Consider the following 15,011-nt stretch of genomic DNA (forward strand, 5'->3'; position numbering starts at 1 on the left):
TTATAATGGCTCATTTTGTCTGCGGAGCAATCAGGGGAAACAAAATGGCTGCTGTCCCATTAGTTCACACAAAACCTGTCCTGATCACACATGAGGACAAGTTTCTTTACAACACTGAGTTAAAGAGCTGCCTCCTTCTCATCCTCCTCTCTACTTTTCAGGGATTATGATCCTAAATATAGATAAGATCTTCAGCTGAATCTCTGGTGAATTTTAGTTCATGAGAAGACATGAAGTACGTAGAGGATGGACAGGACAGGCTGTGGTAATGTGGTAATGGAGACTGCATACAAGAGCTGCTGCTCATTAGCTACACCTCACCTCCTCTCATGTCTTCTCATCTCCATTCCCACAGAGATTCACCTGTATTCAGGATCATGATTCCTGAGAAGCAGAGCAGAGAGAAGGATGAGGCAGCACTATGGCTCATTGTGGTGAAGTAACTGTGTGATTAGGACAGGTTTTGTGTGTACTGATAGGACGGCGACCATTTTTAGTTTTAATGATTGCTCCCTAGACAAAACAAGCCATTCTAAGTAATGGAAGGTACTTGTGAATATATTTATTATAAAGAAATATTTAAGTATTTTCATTTTTTTAATTCCTGGAGAACCCCTTAAATGTGTTCCCTGCTAACCTGTCTCCCAGAGTAAAAATAAATAAAAAATATTAATATAAATAAGACCAAAAATTAAATAAAAAAGCAGTTAAACCCTCAAAAAGTTCACGACTCTCTGAAACCAATACGCCCAATTTAAGACATTCTGTAAGACACAAACAGGTTCCTCGTGACTGTCAGGTGCTCAGGTGTTAATACATTCCTGTCAGGCTGTCCGTGTGTGATACCAAACATATGATAATTAACCCTGCCACCAATTTTGGCCTGTTCTAAATTGGTCCCATCTACTTTTGTGCCTTTACTGAAAAATTCCTGCACTTGTATAATTATTGAACAAACTACCTACACTGCGTGCAGAATTATTAGGCAAATTAGTATTTTGACCACATCATCCTCTTTATGCATGTTGTCTTACTCCAAGCTGTATAGGCTCGAAAGCCTACTACCAATTAAGCATATTAGGTGATGTGCATCTCTGTAATGAGAAGGGGTGTGGTCTAATGACATCAACACCCTATATCAGGTGTTCATAATTATTAGGCAACTTCCTTTTCTTTGGCAAAATGGGTCAAAAGAAGGACTTGGCAGGCTCAGAAAAGTCAAAAATAGTGAGATATCTTGCAGAGGGATGCAGCACTCTTAAAATTGCAAAGCTTCTGAAGCGTGATCATCGAACAATCAAGCGTTTCATTCAAAATAGTCGACAGGGTCGCAAGAAGCGTGTAAATAACTGGCGCAAAATAACTGCCCATGAACTGAGAAAAGTCAAGCGTGCAGCTGCCAAGATGCCACTTGCCACCAGTTTGGCCATATTTCAGAGCTGCAACATCACTGGAGTGCCCAAAAGCACAGTGTGCAATACTCAGAGACATGGCCAAGGTAAGAAAGGCTGAAAGACGACCACCACTGAACAAGACACACAAGCTGAAACGTCATGACTGGGCCAAGAAATATCTCAAGACTGATTTTTCTAAGGTTTTATGGACTGATGAAATGAGAGTGAGTCTTGATGGGCCAGATGGATGGGCCCGTGGCTGGATTGGTAAAGGGCAGAGAGCTCCAGTCCGACTCAGACGCCAGCAAGGTGGAGGTGGAGTACTGGTTTGGGCTGGTATCATCAAAGATGAGCTTGTGGGGCCTTTTCGGGTTGAGGATGGAGTCAAGCTCAACTCCCAGTCCTACTGCCAGTTTCTGGAAGACACCTTCTTCAAGCAGTGGTACAGGAAGAAGTCTGCATCCTTCAAGAAAAACATGATTTTCATGCAGGACAATGCTCCATCACACGCGTCCAAGTACTCCACAGCGTGGCTGGCAAGAAAGGGTATAAAAGAAGAAAATCTAATGACATGGCCTCCTTGTTCACCTGATCTGAACCCCATTGAGCACCTGTGGTCCATCATCAAATGTGAGATTTACAAGGAGGGAAAACAGTACACCTCTCTGAACAGTGTCTGGGAGGCTGTGGTTGCTGCTGCACGCAATGTTGATGGTGAACAGATCAAAACACTGACAGAATCCATGGATGGCAGGCTTTTGAGTGTCCTTGCAAAGAAAGGTGGCTATATTGGTCACTGATTTGTTTTTGTTTTGTTTTTGAATGTCAGAAATGTATATTTGTGAATGTTGAGATGTTATATTCGTTTCACTGGTAAAAATAAATAATTGAAATGGGTATATATTTGTTTTTTGTTAAGTTGCCTAATAATTATGTACAGTAATAGTCACCTGCACACACAGATATCCCCCTAAAATAGCTAAAACTAAAAACTACTTCCAAAAATATTCAGCTTTGATATTAATGAGTTTTTTGGGTTCATTGAGAAAATGGTTGTTGTTCAATAATAAAATTAATCCTCAAAAATACAACTTGCCTAATAATTCTGCACTCCCTGTATTGTCTCCATTAATAATATACACCAGCTAATATTCAAGCGAGGTCAGAAGGAGGGTGGTTAAATATACTATATGACGAACAGTGTTATAGCAAGTAATATCAGAGTCTTTTTAAAGGGCATCTGTCAGCAGATTTGTATCTATAATACTGGCTGACCTGTTCCATGTGTGCTTGACATCTGAGGACATCTGTGTTGGTCCCATGTTCATATGTGCCCGCATTGCTGAGAGAAATGATGTTTTAATATATGCAAATTAACCTCTAGGAGCAACGGGGGCGTTGCCATTACACCTAGAGGCTCTGCTCTCTCCAACTATTTGTCATGCCCTGCTCAGGTTATATGCGGAGGTCTGCCAGGTTAGCAGCACGTGTGTCGTTTTTTTGTTTTGGGTTTGGATTTGAGCTGTATCCGCCTCCCTTCAGGTGCACTGGGTGGGATCGTTTGTATGAGTCTAAATTACCCCCCTTCCCAGTGTCCTGTGCGGGTTATAGCTTCTATCTTGCTCTGAGGAAGGAAGGAATTGCTGTTTCTGCTCAGCTACAAGATAAGTTGGTTTTGTTTTCTTTTGTGTTCTGTCTAGGCTGTTAGAGAGACACCTGCCCCCTCCAGGCTTGAGGAAGCAAGCTGGCTCTTACCCTAAATTCCCTAAGATAGTGGAAAGGGGGAATCTTCAGCCTTAGGCACGGGGTCACGTTGATTCCCACCTTTAGGGTCTGAACGTGGGCACAGAAGTCCAGGGAGAGCTGGTAGGGATTTGTCAGGAGGTGACCCTTATCCCCAGCTTCTGGCCTAGACGCTTGTTTTGTGGTTTTCTGTGTGACTATTGTATCTTGTATCCTACCCAGCGTGACACTATTGTTCAAAGCAATTAGGGCATGAAATAAAATAATATTCATAGATGGGGGAGCACTTTGTTTTGTTGGGAACACAAGGGAAACTATATGAAGTAGACCTAGCAGAGGAAATTTATAATAGGGCCTTTAGTGTACATAAAAAAGACAGTTTGCAAGCCCAATAGCTGCAGCGACATTTCCTCTCCTGATTTTTATCAATGTGCAGTGCTGTGATGGATCCCTTGTATGGATTCAAATCACCTACTACATTAATGTTCACATATAGATATGGCAAGCATGCTGAAGGTACTTTGTCAGTTTACTGCTGCTGTGGGGAAGATTTATCAGAAAGAAAACTCCTATTATAAGGCCTCTTTCACACGGGCGTCATGTTTTTTGCCCGGATAAGATGCGGGTGGGTTGCGGTAAAAAGCGTGATTTTTCCGCTCGAGTGCAAAACATTGTAATGCGTTTTGCACGCTCGTGAGAAAAATCGGCATGTTTGGTACCCAAACGTTCGGGTTTGGGTTAGGTGTTATGTAGATTGTATTATTTTCCCTTATAACATGGTTATAAGGGAAAATAATAGCATTCTTAATACAGAATGCTTAGTAAAATAGGGCTGGAGGGGTTAAAAAATAAATAAAAATAATTTAACTCACCTTAATCCACTTGATTGCGCAGCCGGCATCTCTTCTGTCTTCTTCTTTGCTGTGCAAAGGAATAGGACCTTTGATGACGTCACTGTGCTCATCACATGGTCCAATCACATGGTTCATCACCATGGTGAGGGACCATGTGATTGGATCATGTGATGTGACGTCACCACAGGTCCTTAGCCGACAGCTCAACATTACAGAAGACAGAAATCCGCAACTACGCGATAAAGTGGACTCGTGAGTTAATTTTTTTTTATTTTTAACCCCTCCATCACTATTTTACTTTGCATTCTGTATTCAGAATGCTATTATTTTCCCTTTATAACCATGTTATAAGGGAAAATAATTCAGATCGGGTCCCCAGCCCGATCGTCACCTAGCAACCATGCGTGAAAATCGCACCGCATCCGCACTTGCTTGCGATTTTCACGCGGCCCCATTCACTTCTATGGGGCCTGCGTTGCATGAAAAACGCAGAATATAGAGCTTGCTGCGATTTTCACGCAACGCACAAGTGATGCGTGAAAATCACAGCTCATGTGCACAGCCCCATAGAAATGAATGGGTCAGGATTCAGTGCGGGTGCAATGCGTTCAACTCACGCATTGCACCCGTGCGGAATACTCGCCCGTGTGAAAGGAGCCTAATACTAGTGTGTGATTGGGATAACAGAATGACAGCTCTATTGTTCTCTTGATAAGCCACGAAAGAGTATATTGATTAGCATAATGTGAGATGCTCTAAATGAGTCACACGTTACCCCAATCTGACTGGAGTTTTTGCCTGACAGAGTCAAGTGGGACTGTCTGCTGTGCTAAAAGTCTAAGCCAAGAGGAAGTTAGCCATTTTGCATACCTGGAAATAATTCTGATCCCAGTCATTGAACCACTCTCAGATGTCACTGTCAATAGCAGCTGTGGCACCTGTGAGGTTTGTCAGAGGAAAGGGGCCCCCTCTGACCTCCAATTAATACCACCCTCTCCTGGAAAATTGCAGGGTGCGAATAAACTATTTAAGTATATGGTATAGGCATACAATCACAGAGGGAGGTCTTAGGGAGCAGTCTGTGAGAGTGAGACGGAATGGGGAGCCGTCTTTGAGAGTGAGACGGAATGGGGAGCAGTCTGTGAGAGTGAGACGGAATGGGGAGCAGTCTGTGAGAGTGAGACGGAATGGGGAGCAGTCTGTGAGAGTGAGACGGAATGGGGAGCAGTCTGTGAGAGTGAGACGGAATGGGGAGCAGTCTGTGAGAGTGAGACGGAATGGGGAGCAGTCTGTGAGAGTGAGACGGAATAGGGAGAAGTCTGTGAGAGTGAGACGGAATGGGGAGCAGTCTGTGAGAGTGAGACGGAATGGGGAGCAGTCTGTGAGAGTGAAACAGAATGGGGAGCAGTCTGTGAGAGTGAGACGGAATGGGGAGCAGTCTGTGAGAGTGAGACGGAATGGGGAGCAGTCTGTGAGAGTGAGACGGAATGGGGAGCAGTCTGTGAGAGTGAGACGGAATGGGGAGCAGTCTGTGAGTGAGGCGGAATGGGGAGCAGTCTGTGAGAGAGAGGTGGCCCAAATGGAGCAGCCTATGTGATACAGGGGGCCATGGGGAGCAGTCTGTAACAGAAAGGGCCATGGGGAGCAGTCTGTAACAGAAAGGGCCATGGGGAGCAGTCTGTAACAGAAAGGGAACCATAGGGATCAACCTGAGAGAGGGAGCCATGGGGAATAACCAGTGAGAGAGGGAGGGATTGTTATCTTGGACAACATGAATAAGGAAATATTCTCCTTCAGAAGCAATGATGAGAATATCTCTGTACATATGCAGTCAGATAGAATATGCCACAAATTTGTTCTACATAAATTAGACAGAAAAATAACCTGTACACCTTCTGATGCTAAAATTAAGGAATCATGGTGCTGTTTTAGCGCTTCATCCACTTTGCATTTTTCCCAGGACTTAACACTAGATTGTGTGTGATTGGGCTGGATCAGAGGCATGGTTTATCATAAAAAATTCTGCTTGTGATGCATGTGTTGTCTCTTTTGCAGTCTTTCGAAGTTGAGAGGTATGGCTGCATTATATATATGCAAGATGAGAAGACCTAATAAATATGACATACCTTTTTTCATACTTCAGTGATACCTGCACCAATGTAGATCATCAAGACTAGTGGGTGGATGATTTATTGCAGAGCTGTGACCTGAATTACAAACTGAACATCCCTCTTTGCCCCATTACCTGCAGCACTTTTTGGAGCTCAGCACCCTGTCACCTAAATTACACGTCAGCACAGACCAAGGCTGCCGCTCATTCTTCTGCAGGTGACTTATAATGCTGCCCTAGGGGTATATAAGGTGGTGGAGGAACCCCCTCCGGTTGTATTAAATTTTTCAGCATAGAATATGTTTGTCTGTCTGAATAATGCCTAACCTGTTTTTCCAGCTTCATGCAGGTTGTGCTTATATGTAGGCAAGCAATTACTATTGTTTTTATTGTATATTGATATATGTATATACTGTTCATATTCTTATTGTACTGATTCTGATGGCTCTCCTAAGGTCGGTGAAGTTTGCCTATGTTTCCAAGCTAAGATGGCGATGGAGAAGTATCACATTGGGAGCGACACACTTAGTTAGACCTGATGAAGCATACACATGGAGAAAATAGGTTAAAAGGGATCGCCCTTCTCACCGGTAGGAGAGGGCGTATACCTGTAGTAGTGAATGTGTAAAGACAGGTTGTTCTTTACTAAAGCATAGCAGTGGAACAAAAGCCGTAGGTAGGTGGAGATTGTGCTCCCAGCCAAGCCATGGCAGCGGGTGGTGACAGTGTTTGCCCACAGACAGAGAGCATCTGAGAAGTGGGTGTAGGTAGGAGTTTCCCTACAACAGTATTAAAGCCTACATGTAGACCCAGCGCTAAGACATGACCACAGCATACCCCTGTATTACCAAACAACAAATCAGGAGGATAAAATCACCATAGCCTGCATTGCCACCATTCCCATCTGTGAGTTTTGCCATGGGAAACCTGTATCCAAATTATGCAGCATTCAAGAAAAGTACCTCTCACTGAGAAGACAGTTTTGCACCCCGTGCTGGACACATTCAGTAAAATTGTTGTTGCTATACTGCACCTGAATATGTCAGGCGATCCTTGTGTGAAACCTCCCATTGCCTACCTATTTTCCCTCGTTTTACAGGTTTTGAGCACCTGGGAGTGCTGCTGGTAATAAATCTATAAGTACGCTAGGAAACTGCCTGATAGTAGCAACTCACCCCCCTCCCCTTACCACGCTTGTGAAAAAAAAATACGTATGTCTCACAAGATGCCGCCCTAGGCACTTGCCCCCAGGTGCCTAGCAATAAATCACTGCCCTGGCTGACAGGACTTCTTTAAGTGTAATAAAAGTGTACACATAAGTCATTAGTACACGGACTAAGCAGCAGAAGAATGTGGTTCATTTTCTTTACATCTATTGAAAAAAACATTTGTTTCATTAGAAAACCAACCAAATAAGTATCAGCTTATTTAGATCAAGTCAGACAGCTGGTTTTAATTTTCCTGAGGCTTGTAGTCGTCGGTGTATAAAGGTTTCTCTATCTCGCTTCATCAGTGTTACTCTGTTACAACCAACAAATAGTCACTCTGTAACATCATTCTGTAAAGGAGGTGTGCATGTGATTATGGAGATACAGCAGCGGATGAACACAAAGCAAGTCTAATGGACCGTGCAGTCATTACACAAGTATTCTGATAGACTTAGACTCAGATGCATTTTTATTCATTTTCTACGTTTCTATTTAGCATTTTCTTTTTTCTAGTGATGTTCCGGCATCTGGTTCCAGTTTTTGTATAACTAGCATGCACCTGTGGAAATATAAGCTGGCCATACACATTAGAGGTCAGCCAAACCCGCTGTATTTCAGTGGTACTGGCTGACCATCTAATATGTATGGGGGACCCCCAACAGGAGATGATGGGGAAGAGATGGATCAGACATTTTGGAATTCAAAATGTTGGATCCTTTTGTTCATCGGGAGGTAAAGAGGTGTCCGGCAGCGACTTTCTCCCCTCTCTCTATTGACATGCATGTATATAGGGCAATCTGGAGAGACAGCTGTCCACAGAATGAGTGCTTGGCTGACAATTAGCTCATGTGGCAGGCGCAGCACTATGAAGCGCCTTTTGCGCTGTGGCATTAGAAGAATTTTGATATCTCTGACTTTTCGTTTAACCAGACTGTCTATTACTCTGTAATTCCTCTAGCGCTGTTCTATGGAAACAGTAGGTTTATAGAGCACACCAAATGCTTAAAATAACTTCTTTATTAACTTCAACTTTTCTTCATATACAGGTGAAACTCGAAAAATTAGAATATCGCGCAAAGTTCATTTATTTCAGTAATGCAACTTAAAAGGTGAAACTAACATATGAGATAGACTCATTACATGCAAAGCGAGATATTTCAAGCCTTTAGTTGTTATAATTTGGATGATTATGGCTTACAGCTTATGAAACCCCAAAGTCTCAATTTTGAGGTCCCCTTTGCTCAGGGGGTATGGACTAATTAGCTGACTAGAGTGTGACACTTTGAGCCTAGAATATTGAACCTTTTCACAAAACTCTAATTTTAGACTGCATTAATTCAATTCCTTTTAATTTGCATTACTAAAAATAAATGGACTTTTGCACGATATTCTAATTTTTCGAGTTTCACCTGTAACACTGCGGCCTCCGCAGCAGATAGGCCATGTACAAAACACGTGTTGCATAAAGATTCATAAAATTGCGGTATGCATAAGATGGTGGTTTAACTGTTCAATCTTGTCATTGAACATAAAATGGTGGATATATTTCTCTCTTCAGTATCTGTACTCTCACTTTAAGTTATTTAAGCACTTTATGATCTCTCTGAGAGGTATATCTGAGGTCTAACTAATAGTTCACTTGCTGAATTTGGTTGCAATTTGCAGTATGCAGTTAGCAGTAACTATTTGCAGATTGGTTGAGTATGATCTAGTATGGTTGTATGCAATTTGGATTGCAATATGGAATTTGAATTTGGATTGAGAACTTTGTAGTTTGCAATTGGTGGAACTGTAAGTAAACACACATATAACTGGTTCAGTATACCATTCTAATCACTATATTAACAGTAGGAACATTATTTAACTGTTTTAAATACCTATTTTGGCCTCTCTGCTTCCAAAAAAAAAAACAGCTCTTAGTGGAGTGTGTGTCTGTTCAGCTCCTCTCTGGTGAATAATTATTCCAGCAGCTCCTGCTAGAAGAATTTCCCACACAGGCTGTGTGTGAGGCTGTCTGTAATTAGTCAAAACTCCTGAGCTCTTGTGAGGCTGGCTGTGATTGGTCAAGACTCCTGCCCGGCAGCAACAGTTTAACTCTATGCTTTCTGTTGTTTCTGCTGTTTCCTTGAGCTTACCTTACATTATATGATGACTCGTAAAGGCATATTATCTTTTCTGCTTCTGTAAACACAATATATATTCCAGTTATATGACATCCAAACATGAAGTCACTGTAAATTACTCTGCTTTTGTCTTTAACACACAAACATAGGAACTGTATTAAGGTTATTGGCAGGTCTAGCTGTATAAACATATAAGCTTTAGCAACCTAGGACAGGTCTTAGCTGGCCAGCTACACCTCATGTGTATGACCAGCTATATTATGAAGATTTTTTTTATTAAAATTTTTATTTTTCATTTTTTTCTAATCACTTATATAGCGCTGACATATTCTGCTTTACAGATATTATAACTTGCTGTCCCCAGTGGAGCTCACAATCAAGTTAATATATAGCAATTCCTTAATTTGTTACTATTTAGACAAGCTCCTTTTACTAGCAGGAATATGGCAAATAATGTGAAGGGTTGTAGAAAATTATAAATTCAATGTCCTTGCCCTGCAATCCATCAGCAGATTACTGTCTGCTTGAGGCCAAATCCACAAAACACAGTCTTTTGTAGTTTTTGATGCGTTACCAAGATCTATAATGCTGTGAGGTAAAGGGATTCTCTGGGCTTTGTTGAAAAACCTGGAGTGTTCTGACCCTGTGAAGGAGAGAGAGTTTTATCAGTAGTTAGGCTACTTTCACACTAGCGTTCGGGTGTCCGCTCGTGCGCACCGTTTGAAGGGGCTCACGAGCGGCCCCGAACGCATCCGTCTGGCCCCAATAAATTCTCAGTTGAGGCGGATCCACTGAGAATGCATCCGCCTGCCAGCGTTCAGCCTCCGCTCCGCTCAGTGAGCGGACACCTGAACGCTGCTTGCAGCGTTCGGGTGTCCGCCTGGCCGTGCGGAGGCGAACGGATCCGTCCACACTTACAATGTAAGTCAATGGGGACGGATCCGCTTGAAGATGACACAATATGGCTCAATCTTCAAGCGGATCCGTTCCCCATTGACTTTCAATGTAAAGTCTGAACGGATCCGCTCAGACAACTTTCACACTTAGAAAATTTTCTACGTTTTAATGCAGACGCATCCGTTCTGAACGGATGCGAACGTCTGCATTATCGGAGCGGATCCGTCTGATGAAACATCAGACGGATCCGCTCCGAACGCTAGTGTGAAAGTAGCCTTACCCCTCCAATGCACCGCTGATGCCACCATTTCTGCTCCACTCAGACCAGCTGTAGGCTCTCCTGCTTAGGTCCTGAATCTGGACTGTTTGTGTTCCATGAGTCTTCCTGTTCAGGTGCATATACAATGGGGAACCAATTTGCTTGGGATCTGAGCAGAAGAGCCTGTGGCCGGAGTCAGCGGAGTGGAGATGGCGGCATTAGCAGCAGGGCCGGTGCAAGGATTTTTGCCGCCCCCTGATGTCACTCACTCACTGACAGACACACACACACTGACAGACAGACACGCACTCAGACACCGCACTGAATGACGTACACATACACTCACTGTCAGACACACATACACTCACTGATAGACACACATACACTCACTGACACACACATGCACTCACTGACAGTCAGACACACATACACTCACTGACAGACAAACTCACTGACAGACACCCACTCACCCACTGACAGACATACACCTACCCACTGAAACACACACACACGGAAACTCACTGACAGACACTGACTCATTGGCAGACAAACACACACATATACTCACTGACAAACACACAGACACTTACTGACCGACAGACATCCACACTCACTGACATACACTCACTCACTGACATACACACACAGACACTCAATGACAGACACACATACATTTACTGACAGAAAGACAGACATACACTCACTCACTGACATAAATACACAGGCAGACGCTCACTCAGTCAAACACTTAAACACTCACCTCCCTGGGGTCCATTGTGGTGCAGCTCCTCAGTCCTCCAGCGCGCCGTAATGACATCATATTCCGGCATCACAGAGGGCGCACGAGGGAGGAGTGGGGAGCTGCTAGAACAGCCTCCCTTGCCGCCCGCCTCCTCTCCTCCAGTAATTTACTGGCAGAGCAGGCACCTGCCATCAGGGTAAGCAGATGCCTGCTCTTCCATATTTAAGAAGGACCTCCACCTCCTGGCCCCCCTGTAACGGCGCTGGAGGTGGCTCAAGAGCCGCTCGCCCTGTCACCCAGGGCTGCATCCCCAGTCAGGGGGAGCCCACCAGGGCGCCCCCAGCAGTTTTGCGTTTTGCACTCGCGTGAGAAAAATCGCGCACGTTTGGTACCCGCGCACGTTTGGGATCGGTGTTCTGTAGATTGTATTATTTTCCCTTATAACATGGTTATAAGGGAAAATAATAGCATTCTTAATACAGAATGAATAGTACAATAGGGCTGAAGGGGTTAAAAAAAAAAAAATAATAATTTAACTCACCTTAATCCACTTGCTCGCGCAGCCCGGCTTCTCTTCTGTCTTCTTTTTTGCTGTGTGCAGGAAAAGGACCTTTGATGACGTCACTCCGATCATCACATGGTCTGTCACATGATCTTTTACCATGGTGATGGACCATGTGATGACCGGAGTGACGTCATCAAAGGTCCTTCACATGGTCCATCACCATGGTAAAAGATCATGTGACGGACCATGTGATGACCGGAGTGACGTCACCACAGGTCCTTTTCCTGCACACAGCAAAAAAGAAGACAGAAGAGAAGCCGGGCTGCGCAAGCAATTGGATTAAGGTGAGTTTAATTTTTAAATTTTTTTTTTATCCCTCCAGCCCTATTGTACTAAGCATTCTGTATTCAGAATGCTATTATTTTCCCTTATAACCATGTTATAAGGGAAAATAATAATGATCGGGTCCCCATCCCGATCGTCTCCTAGCAACCGAGCGTGAAAATCCCACCGCATCCGCACTTCCTTGCGGATGCTTGCGATTTTCACGCATCCCCATTTATTTCTATGGGGCCTGCATTATGTGAAAAACGCACAAAGAGGAGCATGCTGCGATTTTCACGCAACGCACAAGTGATGCGTGAAAATCCCTGCTCGTGTGCACAGCCCCATAGAAATGAATGGGTCAGGATTCAGTGCGGGTGCAATGCGTTCAACTCACGTATCGCATCCGCGCGGAATACTCGCCCGTGTGAAAGGGGCCTAAGGCTTCTGCACTTTCTCCACATTCCCTTGCTGCCTGACAGATCACATTCTCTGTGCGATACTTTATCCCATGCAACACTTACGTTTTCGTCATCATTCAAAAATGTATTGTTTGGAGAAAGCGCAAGTGTGTTTTATTGCCCTGGAATACGGTACAGGAAAGGAGTGGTGGCCTTCTGGAGTTTTGGACAGGAAAATGCATTTTCTGTTTTGTAATTGATTCTGGTGTGGGGTTTGTGAACATTGTTGTGGCATTTACTCATGGAAATTGTCATAAAATAATATGGAAGCAGTTTATCTACTATGTTAAAGGCGTTTCCGAGATTCTGATATTAAAGAGGACCTTTCATGGGTCCAAAGAATATGAACTTAGTAGCAGGCTGCATAGAGCGGCGCCCAGGGATCTAAGTGCACTTACTATTATTCCTGGGCGCCGCTCCGTTCGCCCGCTGTGGCCCCCGGTATTTTCTACATTCAGAGCAAGGAGGAGGAGACGCCAGTGTTTCTCCTTCTCCCTGACAGCAGCGCTGTCCAATCACAGCTCAGAGCTCAGAGCCAGGGAGAAAAAAAAACTCCCTGGCTCTGAGCTCTGATTGGACAGCGCTTCTGTCAGGTAGAAGGAGAGACACTGGCGTCTCCTCCTCCTTGCTCTGAATGTTGAAAATACCGGGGGCCACAGCGGGTGAACGGAGCGGCGCCCAGGAATAATAGTAAGTGCACTTAGATCCCTGGGCGCCGCTCTATGCAGCCTGCTACTAAGTTCATATTCTTTGGACCCATAAAAGGTCCTTTTTAAGGCCCTATTCCCAACATAGGCCATCAATATCAGATTTGAGGGTGAGTGCCACGGCCTCCTTGTAGTTTACCAAGCACAGCACCGTCCATTGGATAGAGAATAGGACTGAGCTGGGCCATGTGACCGATGAACGTGACGTCACTGGCCGTGGTGCTCACAGGAGGGATGTTGTGAAAGTTGTAGAACATGCCTGTGTTTAGGATTTAGGAAACATACCCGATCAAAACCAGTAAACCCACCCAAAATGTAAGTGCCTCATACAATTAAGTGGTTAAAGTGTACACTTCAACTAAACTGCTGTCTGTTCTTTATACCCAGAGTCACCTTCAGACAACCAATATTACCCCTTCTTCCCAAGGGCTTGTCAAAAAATGTACAGGTGTTCATAATATGGGTCTTATAATGTAGTTGTCCACGTTAATTACATATTTGCTCCACACCACCTAACTCTAGAAATCATTATGCAGTAAGTGCCCCCTAGTGGCATCTACCAGTAATTCTCTGGCTATGCTGCTGCTCCTTCTGCTAGCAGGCAGGCCCCTATTATGTTGGTTTCTGGTTACTGTACCCAGGGGCATAGCTAAAGACTTATGGGCCCTTGTGCAAGAAGAGTTCAGCTTGGGCCCCCATTCTCTGAGTGCTTTGTGGGCAGGGGAAGGGAGGCAAAAAATATATATAATGCCAGAGTTTTCTTATGAGGCACAACGGTCTTTGGGCCCCCCTTCTGCTGTTCATATACAGTAGTGTTTCAATCTGTCCTGCTCATATCTAGTGTTTCTTACTAAGTAACCGGTCCGAGTTCTTTATACTGATGTACAGACTGAATCGCTCACTATTCTAGTGCTTGACGGACATTTTTATATTCTCCACTAGGTTACTACAATTAAAATGACAGAAAGATATAAAGAAAAGTGTGGTTTATGTATTGCCAAGCCTCCATGCCCTCCCCCGCCTTCATATCAGCACCAGAATGCGCTCAGCACTGAGCTGATGTCACGATGCAGTTCACTGTGACGTGTGTTGCCGTGCTGGCTGCAGGCTCCCTAGCATACTGGCTGCAGGTTGCCTCCTGTGCTGGCTGGTTGCCAGGGCCTGCGTGCTGGCTCCGGTATCTAGTGTGAACCTGCCCGTGTACGTGTGTACCCCTTTGACTGTATTTGTAGTCTGTTCAGTGTCTGCTGATCGCCAGGGGCAACGTCCGGTTCTGTTCCTGTGTGTCTGTCTGAGCTCCGGTTCTGATGGGGTTAACTTCCCATGTCTGCTGTGCCTGGGTGTGTCTTCCCAGGTGCCTCATTACCCAGCTAGATAGACCTGTAGCTGTGGTCCTGAGGGTCAGTCTGTCCTGAGTCCTGTCGCTGCTAGGTTGTACCTCACGCCTGTTCCTGGGGATTTTCAGTTACCCTTCTGTGTGGTGTCGCCTAGTTTTGCATGGTTCGTCCGCACCTGCTCTGTTCTGGTGTATTTGATATGTCCTATTCTGTCTGTACCTGCCCTGTATTATGTCATGTTCCTGGTCTGTTCGCCTAGCAGTGCTTAACTGCTTCCGATGTATCCTGTCCCATGTTGCTCTGGCTTCTGTCCCTGTTCTGTTCATGTCCTGTATCTGCTTGTTTTA

General features: G+C 44.4%; 1 protein-coding gene and 1 long non-coding RNA gene across 3 annotated transcripts in view; both read left to right on the forward strand.

The window, feature by feature from the left end:
* Positions 1 to 15,011, forward strand: part of LOC121007476 — a 158,949-nt gene that overhangs the window by 115,844 nt on the left and 28,094 nt on the right. The gene's annotated exons all lie outside the window — the stretch shown is intronic.
* Positions 1 to 15,011, forward strand: part of EMP2 (epithelial membrane protein 2) — a 70,030-nt gene that overhangs the window by 36,538 nt on the left and 18,481 nt on the right. Inside the window, exon 1 of one of the 2 annotated variants that reach the window (XM_040439414.1) lies at positions 14,714 to 14,827. The exons of the other annotated variant lie outside the window; for it this stretch is intronic. The gene's annotated coding sequence lies outside the window, so the exon portion shown is untranslated. Of the gene's footprint in view, positions 1 to 14,713; positions 14,828 to 15,011 lie in introns of those variants that run through there. 2 annotated transcript variants of the gene reach the window in all.

The sequence above is a fragment of the Bufo bufo genome, chromosome 7 (assembly GCF_905171765.1).
Source record: "Bufo bufo chromosome 7, aBufBuf1.1, whole genome shotgun sequence".
In the NCBI taxonomy this organism is placed as follows: Eukaryota; Metazoa; Chordata; class Amphibia; order Anura; family Bufonidae; genus Bufo; species Bufo bufo.